The 18,610-nt window shown below is 35.6% G+C and overlaps 1 long non-coding RNA gene across 2 annotated transcripts; it reads left to right on the top strand.

Annotated features, from left to right (window-relative positions):
* The first annotated feature begins 1,611 nt into the window (after positions 1-1,611).
* LOC309654302 lies at positions 1,612-17,920 on the top strand. Of its 2 annotated transcripts, none has more exons than XR_014260120.1 (3): positions 1,612-1,917; positions 8,963-9,010; positions 16,621-17,920. It is a non-coding gene; the product is annotated as an uncharacterized lncRNA (long non-coding RNA). The 2 variants fall into 2 exon arrangements; XR_014260121.1 differs by having other exon boundaries at positions 8,960-9,010.
* Positions 17,921-18,610: the final 690 nt, after the last annotated feature.

Genomic DNA, 18,610 nt, shown 5'->3' with positions numbered 1-18,610 from the left:
ACGGCCTTTTTGGTCTTCATTTACAAGATATTTTAGCAAATATTTCAAACTTTAATTTGTATTATAGGATGTTGAAAGTTGTAGCTACAAGGACTAGGGACTGGATTTGAATTCCAGCTGAGAATTGTGGTGCAGTTAACCATTCCTATACAATTTACTTTAATGAGAGCAGTAATGTATTATTACCAAGAAAAAGTAACTAAAAGGTTGGTTGACCAAGCGGTGTGAAATTGAGGTAAGCAACAACCTCCTAATTAGAAATGAAAAGAGAAGGCATTTCTAGGGTTTGGCTAAGTGTTGCAGGAGGTCATCGAGAGGACGTGACTGCTGGTTGAACCCGAGCGATCTGGACCCCGGGGGAAAAAAAGGGCTCATCACCGCTCCCGTCCTCGGAATGTATGTTCTGCCCAACATTTTCGTAGTGGGAGCCATTTTCAAGAACACGGCATTGAGAGAGAAATGCACTGTTGAGACCATCTGGATGGTCTTCATGAACCCAGTTCAGGCCTCTATATAAATTCTTAAGAATCTTGTGGGCGGGTACAGAGATCTCCCGGTTCTGCAGCCACCAAGAGAAGCCTGGTATTAAGTCCTCCTGTTTATTAAACCTGCCCCCTGCCCAGCCGGAGTAGCTAGCTCTTTCTTAGGTCTCTCCTTGCTTTCTGTGTGCTGGGGCAACTTTTCGAAGCAAGACTAAGTTGAACCCAAATGCTCTTTTTATTTTTATGTTTTTTTTCCCCCTTGGAAGTATTTGGGGAATAAAAAGTCAGTCTAGTCTTCAGTGGTTCACTTTGTGATTCTTTATTACGGTCAGTTACGGCAGACGAGCAGTGAATGTGTCACTTTGAGAAGAAAATCTTCTTAACCTTGAAGGGATGAATCAGCTGTGAAATGCTCTGATACATTCGGAGGGATCCTTTTGTAGATTTATGCTATAAAATTGAAAAACATTTTACACAGGCTGACGCAGGCTCTAGTTCAATAAAATCTACAAACATCGCTTCTCTTTCCTTTTGAGAAAAAGAAACACTATAGATCATTATTTTCCTAGAATAAAATGTATAACTTTTAACATCCATCAGTATAATGAGGTATTCTTTAATTGATCCAAGCCATATAGGCTCCTAACGGCACTGTCGTTTCCAGAAAAAAAAAAGTTGTCAGTGTGTGTAATTTTGTTCCTCTATTTTTTCCTCATATATTTGAGTTAGAAAGCTTTTGAAAAATCACATATGCAACTCTGTAGTAATTCCTAAATGATGATGGATAGCAGGTGTGTAATTATAAATTAGTATCAGCTGGATAAGAAGAGGTACATTTTTAAAATGCAAAACATCTGCCATCAGACTAAGGTTGCTCTGAGCCTCTGTGCTCTCTAGCCCTGTCTCTACCGGGAGATAAATTAATGAAAACGACTTGGCTCAACCGCTGGCAAAACTCTTCCTGTTTGTACCACACTTGGAAAAAGACTCTTGGGACTAGAAGTGGAATCCTTCCTATTGATTGGCTGGTTAAATAGAGGACTATTAGCTTCAGACGGGCTAGATTGATTATACAGCAGCAGCGCGAGAGCCGAGACTCAGAGCGGAGTGAGCGTCAGGGTGAGAAGGAGAGAGAGGGGCACGCAGGGTTCGGGGCGGGGGAGGGCAGCGGGGTGCGTTCCGTCGCATCCCTGGGTGACCGCTGGTGCCCCTCGCCTGGCTCCACAGCTCCCTCGGTCAACAACTTTCTGAGGTGCCTTTTCTTTTGCAAGAGGATGTCAGCTCCGAGCCCCGGCAAGGAATAACAGACTTCACCTTGGATTTGTTCACCCACTCCTGCTTCATCAAAGAGGATTTTGGAAAGAAAACCCCAGTCAAGTCCCCTTTCCAGCCCCACTTTGTTCCAGAATTGAACAGAAACAGTTTCCTGTTCCAGGTAAGAAAATTAAATTTTTATATCTGGTTGTCTTTTTAGTCCTACACGATAAAATACAGCAGAACTCTGCATGCTTTAAAAACTGAGTTTGCAGTGATGTGTTAAAGTTAATACAATACGCAGGCACGTGGATTTAGAAATGTGTTAATGCATATTTATGTGAATATGTGTGCTATTTTATCTCCAGGTACATATAAGTTTTTTGTTGGTTTTATAAGATCACTAGATTATAAGTTTATGAGCAGATAATCTGCATGAAGAAGAGAAATAAAGTCCTCACTAAAAAGAGCATTTCTGGTGACAACCTTGAAATATGTTCACATATATGGTTCTTAGCTGTTAAACAACTTTGAAAAATAATAGCAAAGCCTGAAAGGACCATTACTGAATTAAATGTCTACTATTACATTTCATGCAGACATAGAAGCTACTAGGTGCTTTTCAGTGATTGTCAGTGGTGATTTTTTTTTTTTTCCCTAAATGTCTTTTGATTGCAGTCTTAACTCTTCAACATAAACATCATGTGCCTTAAATGACGTGACATTAGACTGCCATCTTATTATGGCTAAGTTATTGATAACTAGCGTTTGGCCTTAAGTACAGAGCTAAGGCAAAGAAATATGACTCTGGAGATGTTTAGCTAGTGCTCAGAGCTGCAGTTCCCTCCTTTCCCTCAATTAATGATTTAAGCCTCAGTGATGGTATGTGCTGGTAAAGTGCCTGGGAATATATATAGGAACGTTGCACATATTAAAGTCTCTGCTGGGAATGGGGATTTGTTTTCATGATTGTAAGGAAAGTGATAGGGTGGAATAGGAATAACAGGCTGGGACAATGCAGTGCTGATGTAGTTGGTTAACCTTAGGTTTATAGGTCACAAATGTCAACTGCTAAAGAGATGGCATTGTACTATGAGACAAAAAGGATTTATTTCATCCTTTCTAGAATTAAAATGGTTTGTGAGGTTTTTCTGATGGCGGTTTATTTGCTTTTGGATCAAAGAAGTGAGATATTTTATCCCAAGAGCTGTTCTGATTGTCCTTTCAAGTGAAGTTCGCTGAGTCACTCCTCTAATTGGAACCAAGGTTCCATCTGTGATAAGTCCGCAAGACGTTTTAATGTGTTATACAATGTTTCAAATGAGAATGTGACGGGCCAACACTCTTGGGAGCCAATGTAGCTGAAGTTCTGCGTATTACATACTCTGAATGCCAGTATTTTTATGTGTTTCACCCTGTCTTGTATTTTAAACATAACTACATATTTGAAGAGCACAACTTTTCATGATATCTATTTTGTCTTCCAAATGTGAAATAATATTTTCATGTTTTGTAATTAAATATTATAGCTACCTAGATATTTCTATATATAATAGCTATACCAGAAGGGAATGATTGTATCATTGTTATACATTTTTTAAACTGCAGTTTGACAAAAGGAATAGAAATGTGGATTAGCGAATACTGGCTTTTTAAACTTTGAATTGAGTCATTTGAAAAGAATATACACCTTTTTTGGGTATTATGTTTGAGAAACTAATGCCAAACTATGGACTGAGGAAAGTGGCAGGCACTGTAGACCATACATTTATGTATATATTAGCACTGTTGTATCGAATCCACATACAGCATTTGTCTTAAATCAGTTTTAATCTTGTTTAATTATTGCTTTGTGTATTATATTATGCTACCTTTTTGTGCAAATTATCCAAAATAGTGTTTTAATCCTTCCATTTTATTGTTTATGCAAATAATATGAGATTTCACCAAAGGATATACTTAAGTTTTAGCGAATTTGGTAATTTCTATATTTAATACACAAAATTATTTAAAATTCCGTAACTTTTGTTGCAACAATATTAGTGTCAGAGCTATTTATACAGTACATTTTCCTTATAGCAGTTATTTATGGGTTCTATTGAGGTATACACAGTAAACAAAACTAATTCTTAATTGCATTGTATGATTTTATGAGACAATTAATACTTTAGCACGGACAGATGTAAATCTCCATACTTAATTTTTTCCCATGAATAGGCATATTTTTCCTTTAAAAAGACTTTTAAAATAATTTCTTAATCCATGTACCTCTTGTACTTAGGCATCTTCTTAGCTTACCCTCAGTATTACTTCGATTCTCTCTTTTTGTTATCTTACATATTCTGTGGTTACTCCTAAGAGGGATTCCCCATATTCTTAATAGAAATGGTATCATGATTGGGAAAAAAAGCAAGTTATTTTTTAAAAAAATATTTCACACTTCCCAACTATGTAATTAATATGGCTCCTGCATTCCTGATCAGTGCTTCTCAGCAAACATGACTGAGGAAGACACATGTCCTAGCAGTCATGTATATAAACTACAGTCTGAGTCAAATCCAGCAGTTTACTTAGTTCAGCTTAGGAATCTTCACTTTTCTATGCATTTTTGAGAGGGCTCCATTTGACATTTTATTCAACTTTCCATTCATTTCCATAGTATCAGATGTCTTCCAGCCATAGTGAACCAACAAGAACTGAGAAAGTACAACCTGTTCTGTTTTTATAGATATCCGAACCGTTAGGGGGCTCTTTCTTCCTATGTTATACTCAGCAAACCACTGTGAGAGGTTCTACTGCTTTCTTAAAGTGTTTCCCTGTTTTTAAAATGTCGAGTGCTGCTTGAAGTAGGTATCTCCTATTCCCCACAAAAAGAAACATTTCAGATCAATAAGAATTCTTTATTTTCACAGGAAAGTGAATTTATCTTATGCTTTCTAAATTTTTTCTCTTTCAAATATTCTTGTATATAAGAGGTTTAATTTTTGAAAATAACAGAGGCTTCAAATATTAAAGTGACTGATTTTAAACAAATATAAAGATTATATGTTATGCCACTAGCATCTGAAATGTTCAAATAAGGAAAAAACTAAAGGGAAGACACTTCTTTTACAATTGTCTGCAAATATCTGTGAACCACATAGACAGAATGAGTGACTCTGGGCTTACATGCAGTTTGCTTTCAGGACAAGAGAACAGCAGGCAGCTAAGAGAATAGTACTTGTTCTCTACAAAAATAGACATGGAAGAATTGAAAATAATAGGATGGTGTCACTGTCCATACACGTGTCCAAATACAGATAGGAACTCTATTTTTAAATATCGGCCCCCCCCCAAATTCTTCATCGTAGTGTATGAAGGTTTCATACATATACACAGAGGGTGATGCAAGGGCTGATTATGGGGGGAAGTGTGTTTCCTGTATCACTTCTGAAGCCATGCATGTTGAATTACAGTGCAGACTTTCCTGATAAATGGAAACACATTCCTCCATCTCCAAAACAGCTAAAGATGTCCCCTGACTGCAGGTCTTATTTGGGGATTAGTCAACACTTAATGATGTCTCTGTGCAAAAGTAATCTATTTAGTAGGTCTGGGCCTTTCATCCTATGATGGCAACTCCAGGGAATGAGAAAGAAGTGACATCCACTTTCTGAGAGATATTTATTTTGGGAAGTGAGGGAAGGGGAGGGATTCTGGGCAATGAATCATGGAATTCCAATCCTTTATTGAACATTCATTAACTTATTAGGGTAGAAGAGTAGTTGCTTAAATAAAATGGGAAGATGGAAATGGTACAGTCATTTCCTTTACTGGTGTTTTGAAAGTAAACATGTAAGGGTTTTATTCTTTGTCTGAAAATATGCATACCTTGAAAGGAGTGAATTTTGAATGCAACTAGTATAATATACATAGTTGTGTGGTAACCATTCCAAGTATATCTGGAATAGGCTGGTATATGGTCTAATGCAGTTCTTTCTCACAAAATTATATTTTGTTTATGTGAATTATTGAGTAATAAAACTTGAGTGGGAATCCTAATGCTACAGTTCAATGTAATCAGTATGAAAAATATTTTAAGAAATTTAAATTTTTTTCTTCTAAAAAGAGGTTGTCTTTTATGTTAAAGTAGGGCAATGTTGGAGACAGAAAAAAGGGCTAAATTTGAAAATAAGACAAAGAAATGAAAATGCAGTGACTGTACTTGATTTTTTTTTATATTGCCAAATTTTACCCAGGACTAAGAGATAAATATAACAATGCAAGTTAAATATTCATGTTTTCTATTTAATGGTAAAGAGGTAAAAATACCACTGAAATGTAACTTTCTATACCTCACATGATATGAGGACAAATCTCTATAGAGATGTGAAGAGTAGAAAAATCAGTACCTGGTATGGGTAGCTACTAATATGGTGGCCTAATATTAGACTTTCAAAGGAAACAAGATAGCTTATTCCTATTGAGTTTAATCTAATGGATTGAGAAAGATAATATAAATAATTAGAAAGCATGCATCTGTCTATACTTGTTTTGTTGCTATTACCAATGAACTGAATTGCACTTTTCTATAAAATCACTCCTGAGCCTGTTTGTTTTTGTAAAACTGTGTGTGTATATGATTGGGTGAAAATATCTGTGTGGATATACGGGTATAGTTTTTACAGAGTTTGAATAACATAAAAATATAATCACCTTTACTATGCAACATGATTTGTGTTCTATAGCTTCCATTTTCCACTTTAATAAGTTATCCACATTGTATTCAAATCCCCCCCACCGCCCCACTGGTACACACACATAAACGGCCAATATGATTACCTCTAGCTATGTTATATTAGAACTTGCTTACGTATAACCTTAGATTGATCCATGTTGTTTCTCTTCTAATGGGCATTGTTGCATGTCCCTTAGAACTGTGTCTTGAATCATGTAACTGAATCCTTAAATCTTGTTGTTTACCAAATTCCACTTACCCTAAATTGTAAATAAGATTTTACCACAGGGTTACTGAGAATAATGGAAGATAATGTATTATACATTTTATTAATTCATAGAATGGATAAGGTATAGGTAGAAATAAGAGTGAGCTTTATTACTTGTCTAAAGGATATACAAATACCACTCATGTTAAGTAATCCATTCTAACCTGTGATTGGCAGAAAAAGAAAGTGGGAGAAGGTCCAGTAGCAAAACATAGTATATAACAAGTAGCATTTTAGAGCAGACATGGCAAATGGGTTTCAAACATCTATAAGATATCCATTTTTTAAATAAATAGTTAAATTTTTAGATTAGTTTGCATTTACTGAAAAATAAGACGAAATGACATAGACTTCCCATATACTCCCTCTCTTCCATCTCCCTGCTACCCTACTAGTTTCCTCCCCCAACCTGGCTAGTTCTCCTGTTATTAATATCTGACATTTTCAAGATACATTTGTTATGATAAATGATAAGATATTATTAACTAAAGTCCATAGTTTACATTAGAGTTCAGTCTTTGTACTGTACATTCTATGGGTTATGACAGATGCATAATGACATATATCCACCAAAGAGTTACATGAACAGAAGTTCCACTGCCCTAAAGTTTCCCTGTGCTCCACCTATTTATGTCTCCCTCCCTCCCTCCCTCTGAACCTCTGATCTTTTTACTGTCTGCATAGTTTTGTCTTTACGAGAATGTCATACAGTTGGAATCATACAGTGTGCAGTCTTTTCAGATTGTCTTATTTCACTTAGCAATATGCATTTTAAGTTTGTTTATGTCTTTTGGAAACTTGACCTCATTTCTTTTTATTGCTGAACAATATTCCATTGTATAGATCAACCACAGAATTTTTTTTTTTTTTTAATCCATTTATCTACTGAGGGGCATCTTGGTTGCTTCCAAGTTTTGGAAATTCTGATTAAAGTTGCCGTAAACATTCAGGGAAAGGTTTTTTGTGTGGACGTAACTTTTCAATTGATTGGGTAAAAACAGTGCGTGTGATTTCCTATTCATATAATAAGAGCGTGTTTAGTTTTAAAAGAAGCTGTCAAACTATCTTCCAGAATGACTGTATCATTTGCCTTCCCATCAGCAATGAATGAGACTTCCTGTTGCTCCACATCCTCCCTAGAATTTGGTGTTGTCAGTGGTTTGGATTTCAGTCATTCTTATAGGTATATACTATATCTCATTGCTGTTTCTTACATATGCTTTTGATTGGTAATAATCTGCTTGTGCCATGTTGAGAATAAGTCCAAGGGACATCATGGATCTTCAGGAAACATGTCCATAATCAGTTGGACAGGGTGTGTGTTTGGTGAGGAGGGAGTCATCCATTATTTGTAACTCACATTCACTCTTCACAATTTCGGGCTCTGGTGGAATGAATGTATAAATTAGAGCAATCAAATAATTCAATCCTGCATTTCTCAGTAATCAGATAATAATAATTTTCTATTTTTCAAGCACTGTGATTGAATTAAGGGACATAAAACCCCATAAAATTTAGTAGCTATCATCACTTAGACTTTGTTGTATGTCGAAAACCTAACAACTATAACAGCCATCCAATCTGATTTCTTTTTGTCAAGCCTCTTCTTTCTTTGCCTTTCCATATTGTTACTTCTAGCCATATTTCTACTGTGGGTAGAAATGTCTGGCTTCATATTACTTATGAGAGAAAAAGAAAATCCTCAGGCAGATTGACATTTTTCATAATCTGGCCCTGACCAGTTTCTGATATCATTGGTGATTACTCTGAGCCTCAAGCTCAGCTATATTTTCCCTTTCCCCAAAGTATTTTCTCTCAGCTTTCAACTTTTGCTTAGAATAGTCTTCCTGATTTGATTTGCCTTCCTTACATTCTCTACTAATTCAAATATTACCAAACTTTCTATAAATCCTTATTAAGAATTCCTCTACTGTTAATCACATAAGGCCTTGCATTGTTAACTAGATACATTGTTAAGAAAGATACGTTGATTGTATCTTTATTACATCCTTCTATGCAAACTATATGATTAAGAAAAAGAAAGATAATCCTTTGTATTTATTTTTTGCAGTCCTTAAAGTGCAATGTTCATCCTACTTATTAATGCCTATTTGTTGAAGGAATATATCAAAACATTAATTCTTATTAGTATAAACTTTGTAAATGATTTTTGAAAATTTTGTCATGTCTCCAATACCCTTGCCTTTTTTCCCCTTCTTCTTTTGATTTAAAAAAAAGAAGGGCACTCCAGTTGGTGGAAAGGTCTCCTCTGCTAATCCTTATATGAAGGTAGGTACCTATAAAACTTGTACTCACACCACTTAGCTGCCCTGCTCCTGCTTTTCTGTCTACCCATTGGAACAACATGCAGTTGTATTATGGTAGCTACGCAAATGTGTGTATGTCTCTTACAGATAAAAACTTCTATGGATGAATATAGAGTGATTATACAGTGTGTATTATTAGATACCCCTCAGAAAACAAAATTTGAGGTATTTGCTAAAAGAAAGTAATCTAAGGCAGAGAGTACAATGTAGAGATTTGTTTATGCTCTTTTGGGGCATTGATTTTAATTTAAAATATATTGAAAGGAGAGCCAAGCAATTGAACTAGTTTGTAAACATGCTAATAAAATTTTGGAAGGTCTCTTGAAACAGTGCACAGATCAAGGTCTATCTGAAACATAAAAAAATGCTGGTCTCTGAAGATGTTTACAGGTCCGGCAAAAGAACAGATAGGAAAAAGTATTTAAAATGCCATTGTCTTCTCTGTGTGTGGGTATGTGTCTTGGCATATTTACTTCTTGTAAACTAACTTATATTCTGAAATGCGCTTTTCTGACATTCATTTAATAATTTATATGTGATTTTAATGTTCTTTTTCATAAAGTTTTGTTGTTGGCTGGTAGAGGTACTCAGGGTATCATTTCTACCATCTAGTCATCGAATGCTTCTGTCATAAATCAATATAACTTTTTAACTTCTTGGTTTGCAACTGGAGAACTCACCAATTCTTTGCCAAGAATACTCCTTGATAAACTGTTCCTTAAATCTGCTGAGGACAGAACACTTTGACTGAAAGCAACAAAATCACCGCCAAGAAAGAACACTAGAGGTTTTTTTTAGAACAAATTTCTGAAGGCCAATTTTGAAATTCATCTGATAGAAGGAAAAAGAGAAACGAGCTGAATTTCAAATTCAGGTCTTTCCATCTCTGAAGCACATTTTAAAAACACTATGTTTATATTATTGCCTCTCTTACTCCACAGACTTGAGAAATGTTTTTCTGTGGCTTTTTTGTTTTGTTTTGAATATCTGTAAGCCTGAGTTTCATCTGCTTTATAACAAGGAAGATAATGCTATTAACCTTATAGAGATGATCCAAGGGTTCAATAAAAATCATATGGGTAAAAAGCTTAGAAGAGTGACTACCATAATCACAGGCATAAAAACAACAGCAGGACTGATATACATTAAATGCTTCTGAATCTACCGTGCTTGAAAATGGATTTAAAATGCCTTCTTACTACCATTCATTCAGGCATTCAAGAAACATTGTTGGGATGCTAATAGGCATGAAAATTTATTCTTAACTATTTGAGAGGCTATAAAGATGAATAAAGAATATATTAGGGGTTCCCCATGTGGAAGACAAGGAATAAAATCATGTCAGTAATGAAACTATTGTTCTTATAGCCTCAGATGTGACCGCACCCCCCCCCCCACCCCGTCCTCCAATGTGGAGGTAGAGGCTGTTGAAACAACATTTTTTCTTTTCCAGCTTTGCTTCCCATCAGGTTTGCTAAGGAGGTACTAGAGGGAGTTGGAAGGCAGGAAAAGGCAAGAAAATGTCTTCCTTCCCTTTCTGTTTGCTGCCTTTGTCAGCTTTACCTCACACTGCTCTTCACCTCAGTCTGGCCGTTGACTCAACCAGCATTTGCTTCCTGTTTCCTGCTGCTTCCCGTTCTCACAGACCTGGTTTCACTGTGACCCTCCCAGTGGGGGACCAGGAGCCAGGCACGCAGACCCCTTCCACTCGCCCCGGGGGGCCCCTTCTCCATCTTTTAGGTTCTTATATCTTTAATAAATAGTTGTCCTTGAGAAAACAAAATATTTCAAAGTCCTTTGTTTTTTTTTTTAAAAAGGTAGGAAAAATACTTCAAGACAGAGAGTGTAAATTAAAGGTTTGTTCATATCACTTTTTAAAAAGCATTTATTTGAATCTGAAAGATCATAGAAAAAGAACCAAGAAATTCTCCTTTGTTGCCCCAGCCTTAAGGGTGGTAGCTGCTTCCAGCATTTACTATCTCTTTCTTAACTCACTGTTTTCTTCTTGTATTTTCAGTCTTCCAAGGAATGTATTAACTTCCTGTTAACATAACTATTATGATTTCTGTTCTCCTGAATCAGTACTGACTAAATAAAGAGCTGATACTAGAAGTTGATACCAGAGGAGTTGAAAATAGTAATGGAGTAGGAAAACAATGTTAGGTCCAGGAATTTGGTTTGATCGTGTCCTTGGCCATGGCATGATACTGAACTATTTGCTAATGGTAAATAGGATACTAGAAACCTATAGCATGCTGTGACTTACCAAATAACCAAACATCTTTACTTACGATGAAGGGCCTTCTGAAGCGAAGCTCCAGAAACCAAGTCGTAACTGATCTTCACTATTTGGTGGTGATTACAAGAGTATAAGATGGAATACTTGTTTTAGTACTTGAGAGCTTACAGATAAACAAACAAAACAAACATACTAGGCAAAAAAGCTCATGGCTTTAAATTATCAGTTCATAACATTGCAAGAAAATCAGGAAGCTTCTAAAGCATTCTGAGTGGGTTTGGATTAAGCTGATAAACATGAAACTCTTGAGTTTCTCTACGCCTCTCTCTTTAGCAAAAAAAAAAAAAAAAAAGTCTTTCTTTTTCTGTTTGAGGAGACTAGCTTTCTCTTGCTTGAAGATCCCACAATAATCCACCTGATAGACTTGCCAGGCAAAAGTTGTTTACTTTTCTCAAGATTCAACCTCCCCCTTATTATCTCCTGACCCATAATTAGAGTCAGAGCTTTCTAGAGTTCAGCATGTTCTCTCAAAGGATACATAGAAAATCTGGCCTAGGAGGACCTAACTTACACTTCAAAATAATTGCAAGATTTTGCTAATTGATACCAGCAAAAAGCTAGGGACTACATCAGGTACTGTATTCTAAGAAAAATAAACAAAGAATGACAAAATATAACAGTGGATTGTGCTGGATTTATTGATATGAATGTACCTAACAGGGATTCTATGCTTAATAGATTTGATTGCACATCTGAAAGTAGCACTAAGAGTTATTTGGTAGGTTGATTGGTGACCTAAATTCAAGGAGGTTGAAATGCCATAACTTATTTATCATAACATAAAAGAAAGACTGCAAAAGCTTAGAGAGAGAGGAATGTTAGAGCAGGTTTATTATGTGCAAGCTGGCTGGCTCCCTCCTTTCTTCCACATCACTCCCATCTAGAGGACTTAGAGGATACTCTCTTCATGAAGGCAGTGAAAAAAATCAGTAAGAGGTGAGGATACCAGACATTTCAAGTACCACTTAAAAAGTTTCGTGGTACTAGCCACAGCAGTTGAGACATGAGAGTGGGAGATGTCACCATTGATTCTTCATCTGTCACCATTGAGATGAGCTTCCTGATAGTAGTGTATAAGATGGAGAGAATCCAGTCATAGAGGCCAAGGAGCTAACTGCCAAGGCTGAGATGATGCACATAACAAACAGCAGCAACGAAGTACTAATCAGGGTATTTTTACCTTCAGGGATCTTTGCTGTTGGCCAGTTGATCATGCTGTTCCTAAAACTGTATTCGATGTATACAATAACAACAACACATTTTATGTCTGTATCCAGAAATGTGACTTAAATTTCCACAGTGGAGAAGCCTAGCTTCTCACTCAGTTCCCCAAACAAGGCCAGTTCACATATCTGGAACAGCTTGATTGACAGGGATGGTGGGCTCCCTTGAGTAAAGACCAGCCACACTGTATCAAGTATATTTTGTAAATTTCCCTCCATACCAGCTTCAAAAAAGCCTATGGTCACTTACTAGGGTGACCATACACATAAGAGTAGAAAATATCAATCCCTGGAAAGTTACTTTCTGGCTGTGTAGTGTTGCTAGTTTCTGGTGACCCCAAATACATGGTGATCTACCAAAGTAAGAGATTATGGTGGTCAGATGATATATGAAATTGTGAACTACATTTGAATCACAGTGGGCTCAGTTGTTATGTTAACACACTCTGTCATTATTTCCCTGATTTCTGAAAGTATACTTAATATAAAAATAATTTGCTGATGGCAACATTTCTGACCCTTAAAGTGACAATATTATGTAGGGAAGAGGCAAGTGAAATTTTGGAGGAATTTTCTCCCCTCAAAATGGCAAACATAATATAGCATGTAATAATGGCTAAACAAAAATTTTTCTAATGCAAGATGCTTTGCAAAATGTGAGACAATAAAGAAGAAATCAGTTACTTTTTTTTTTTTTCACTCAATCTGCAAAGGGGTTCCAGAGAACTTGATGTTTAAGTTGTCTCTAAAATGGTGATAAAAATGCCCGAAAGAACTGGAGGGAAAGGGGGGATATTCAGAGTGACCGTGGAAGGTTGGGAAAAGTGCAGGTAGCCCAGCTTGGTTGGGATGTAGGGTCTTTAGGAGGATGCAGGGGCTATTGGTCCTGGATAAATAGGCAAACTGATTACCGAAGTATATTATATATGACATTTAGGAATATAAACTTCATGGAGAAGCCTTTAAATATTTTCAGTTCATGGGATAATATGATCTAATTTGCCCAAAAATTATAAGTTGTTATCTTAAATGTTAATAATAATAGAATACATGTGCTCTGGGTTCTTTCTCCAATTGGAGAATGTGGGGCAAACATATTGGATATAGGCCTCTCTACTAGCTTTTTCATTTGCTATTGCAACCTGAGTTAGGTTCCATTTTGTTTTGGCTAATAACAGGAGTTTAAGGAGTTCTGTTGGGACCACTACTGTACTAGATCTAATATAAATAAATGAGTCGCCTAAAGCAGTAGGACTTCCTCAACATATCAGTTAGTGTTTTATGCATGCTAAGCACACTTTAGCTCTGTCACAAACAGCTGTTCAATTTAAGCTTGTGACTGGGTATCTGAACTGCAGCAGCAAAAGATCTTAAAACCCAGTGAACACTTATTACAAACCTATTCACTAGCATTTAAATAGTTTCCTTTTTCAATGTTATTTATTTATTTTTTAAAAGTTGAACTTATTGTCACTAATTAAATGGAGGAATATTAAAGAGACATTCAAGACCTGGCTATGTATACATGCAAAAAGTATAAAAGAACATAGCTATTCTGTTAAAGATTAAAACAGTGCTCCAAAATGCTAATCAAACACGGAAAAGTGTGTCTAGAATATTTTAACTTGTAACTTTTAGACTGTTAATGTGTTTAAAGGATACCTTCATATATATGGTGTCACAAACTTAACCTGAGAAACACTCCCTGCTGATACCACTGTGCTTTTCCCCATTCTACCCCGACCCCTATTTTCCAACTGGATGGTACTGGGAAAATAAAAACATAGTTTAGTTGTTGTAGAGTCACATGCATTTTTGCTCTCATGCTAGAGTCCTGTACTAATGATCAACTCAGAGTAAATTCAGATCTCTTGCCACTTTTGGAATTATGTTTTCCATGTGTTGTGAAAAGAATATTCTAAGTTAATTAGTGGATTATGGTAAAAACTTTTCCTACTCAAGGTATGATCCATGTACCAGTAGAACTGACATTAACTAGGAGCTTGTTAGAAATGGCAGAAATACACTAGAGTCAAATGAACTAGTATCTGCATTTTAGCAATATCCCCAGGTGGTTTACAGACATATTAAAGAATGAGAAGTACTAAACAAATTAGTTATTCTATGATTTAAACCTAATTGTATTATTTTTATTAGGTGGTACTAGTATGCCTTTGAATATTTTTGTACAAAGTATTCTGAGTTGACTGAATCCTTGGTAACCATTCCTCTATATATTTCATATTATTAAAATGTTAATTAATAACCCTGTTTGACATTTTACTTAATAACTGAGGTACATAAGGCTGCTCTAAAGTGTTTCCTCAAATATTCCCGCACTCTGATCCTAGGAAGATTCCTCAGGCATTATTGAAAAATGATAGCTATATGCCTGCTTCTTGTCCCCAAGCAATTTTAAAACTCTTGATACTAATTTCTCTTTCTCCTTTCAAAAGTTTATTACAAATATTAACTCTTATGAGTGAAAAATCATTTCCCACCAAATTCCTTTACCCTTCGGATTTGTGAATGTTCAAAGTAGGTCACCTATTTTCTTTTGTATTATATATATCTAGTTTTTATAAGACTATGTCTTCTATTAATTTTCTAACACCTAAATTTTTATCACAAAACCTTTGCATATTGTTGTAAAAATCATTGCATCCCCTTGTGTGTATAAGAGGCAACTTGATTTGAGACTTGTGGTATAAGTGTTAACATAGTATCAGAATTCATATTTTCAGGGATAAAATGCAGGAAGTTGTTTTGTTTTAGACTTTTTGTTAACTGAAAAGATTAATAATGAAGATATTACAATATAAGAATGACTAAATGAGTTGTATGTATAATCTTGTTCAACTGTGAACCTGGAATTACTTAGATTAAGGGAATTATCTTTTACTACATATACACATATATATTTTTTCCATTTAAATCCTTTCTGCTCCACCTATTCACCCCTCCCTCCCCTTGACTCATGGCAACCGCTAATCTTTTTATGGTCTCCATAGTTTTGCCTTTTCAAAAATGTCACAAAGTTGGAATCATATAGTAGTTAACCTTTTCATATTGGCTTCTTTCACTTAGCAGTATGCATTGAAGATTCCTCCATATCTTTTCAAAGCTTGGTAGTCCATTTCTTTCTGCACTGAATAATTCCATTTTCTGGATATATCCCAATTTATTTATCCATTCACCTACTGAAGGACCTCTGTGTTTTCCACGTGTTGAGAAGTATGAATAAAGTTGCTGTAAACATCCCGGTACAGGTTTATATGTAAACATACGTTTCCAGCTCATTTGCTGGATTGTGTGGTAAGAGTAGTTTAGTTTTATAAGACCCCTCCAAACTGTCTTCCAAAGTGGCTGTCCCCTTCTGCTTTGCCCCCATCAACAGATGAGAGTGTGTGTTGCTCCAGAGCCTTTCCAGCATTTGGTGTTTTCAGTGTTCTGGCTTTTGGCCTTTCTAATAGGTGTGTAGTGGTATCTTGTTTTAATTTGCAATTCCATAATGACATATGACGTGGACCATCTTTTCATATGCTTATTTGCCATCTGTATATCTTCTTTGGTGAGGTGTCTGTTCGATTCTTTGGCCCATTTTTTAATCAGGTTGTTTTCTAATTGTTGAGTTTTTAACACTTCTTTGTATAGTTTAGATAACAATCCTTTATCAGATGTGTCTTTTGTAAATATTTTCTCCCAAGCTGTGGCTAGTTTTTCAATTCTCTTTATACTGAATGTAATTTTAGAATTTACTTTTCAATTCATTCACCTACTTGAAAAACATTCACTGTATACTTTTGACCACAATAAAACTGAATCCATCCCAAACTTAGTCTAATGGAAAGGTCTAAGATTTTTAAAAAATCAGCTTTAACTGAAAGAGTTGTCCTGAAGGTGAGGCTGTTTCTAACTGGGGGAATCTGTCCAGGATACTTGTTGAAAAGGAGCTGGTGGCAGCTGAGATAGCTCTACTCTGGATCTCTCAGCTATTGAATTACCTTTGACTTTTCTTTTAATAGATATTTGTTTTCTTTCTTTTTGCAGTGTTTAAAGTCATCAGATGATTTCTAAAATGTTATTTCAGCTCTTCAATATTATATGTTATTTTATCAAATTGTATTTAACTTGAGATTTCCACTGACACCTAATAAACCATTAAAAATGTAGTATAACTATGGCTATGGATCCAGGAATTTGGAAAATGGATGCTGAAAATAGTGTCCTCTATGACTATGTAAAAGTCATGAAAGTCCATAGGATAATATATTATTCTAGGGCAAGTCCCTTTAAAAATCATGCCTGTCAAACAAGAAATTCAAAAATCTGTGACAGCTCGGGAGCTTGATGACAGAAAGAACGCTGGTTCAGTCCTTGAATTTTCCATGATGACTTCTCACCTGCACTTAGCAGCTGTTTATTGCTTGGTTCACTGGAGCATATGATGCTGAACCAAGCCACGGGTCAATAAAGTCATTTACAATGATCAGCCCTCTGAGTGAAAGAGGTGATGAGTCAACCAAAACTCCTTTAGGCAACAGACCTAGCAGGGAAATTTTGCACTTTAGGTAGAAACATATAATCAAATGAATCAACAGCCTGCACATCTCCCTAATTAATTTTACTACCTCTGGGGAAAGCATGCAACAAACTTTTAAATGCTTTCCTCTTTTATTAGGGATGTTAGTGGTTAGATATCAGCCTCTGCAGAAAACCTTAAACCTTGACCTTGGAAGTATTTAGTGATTTCTGGCTTTTTATATTATCAGATTTAATTTTAAATTCAGTATTATCTTTAATTTCCTTCACATTTCTATACAATATTTTCCTATTAGATTAAACTGAGAAACCGGATATGTTTATAATTATTATAAAAATGTCATTATTAATTACTGTCAATAAAATCATAACAACTGCTCTTTTCTGAGTGCCTACTAAATGCTATTAGCTACATGCTTTACACATACTATGTCATTTAACCTTCACAAGAAACTATGAAGCAGATGATGTATTTAGTCACATTTATGGGAGCTGAGTGAATAAACAGGTTAAATGATGTTCTGGAGGTTGTAGAGCTTGTAGGTGGTCCAATTAAAAACTTGAATATACATCTCTCAGAATTGAAGTCTGTGCTTCTAATCACTACATTATGAGCAAATAATGACATGACATTTATTTAGATACTGGTTTTCATAAAATTAACATGTAATTTCTGAAATTTTAGCACTTTTTAACTGTTTTAAATGGTTGCTAGATTATATTGCACAGGATATTTCAAAATTGATGTATGAATTGAGTAATAACTTGTAATATATGTGTTTTAATTGTAAGAATGACACATTATTGAATAACAACCATTAACATATTTGGAGTCCAGAGAATGTGGCAACGTGCTAACTGCTTACATGTATGATCTGACTAATCTTCATATTAACACTGGGGAGGGAGGTGTTAGCAAACTGTGATGAATGGATAGCTACCAGTTAATTTTAACTTTGAATAGAGAAAAATATATTCAGAATTACATAGTTTTTCTGCCTGAAAATCCTACATGTTAATGCAATCCTATTTTTTTAAAAAAATTTACATTGCCAAATAATTTTTCACTGAGGCATAATTGTGAGTGACTTCTGAGACAAGAAGTGAAGTGTTTGGGGTCCTTTGTGGGTATTAATCTACTCTGCCCGTAAACAACGTTTCTAGCTTCATACAGAGGTTCGTCAACTCAATGAGTATTTGTTCAGTGCCTACTTGAACAAGGCAAGAGGTAGGTGGTGTGTAAAGTCAAAATGTTTTCTAAAACAGACCCTGCCTTTTGGCAGTTTATAAATATTTCCTGAGGCATGATACAAGTACATGCAAATGCGAACAGGACAGCCTTAATTAAATGAGTGTTCCAAACAGCAAAGTGCAACCCAAATTATTGCATGGTGCATGTTAAATGAATTGAGTTCAGAGAGGAGAGGGATCGTTTAGGGCTAATATGGTCCAATAAGGCTGTAACAGGCAGAACAGATGGACTATATATAAACCAGCT

Source organism: Balaenoptera physalus (genome assembly GCF_965194825.1).
Source record: "Balaenoptera physalus genome assembly, contig: HAP1_SCAFFOLD_2609, whole genome shotgun sequence".
NCBI lineage: Eukaryota > Metazoa > Chordata > Mammalia > Artiodactyla > Balaenopteridae > Balaenoptera > Balaenoptera physalus.
Note: the sequence above shows the minus strand (reverse complement) of the source record. Positions and strands in the feature narration are given on the sequence as shown.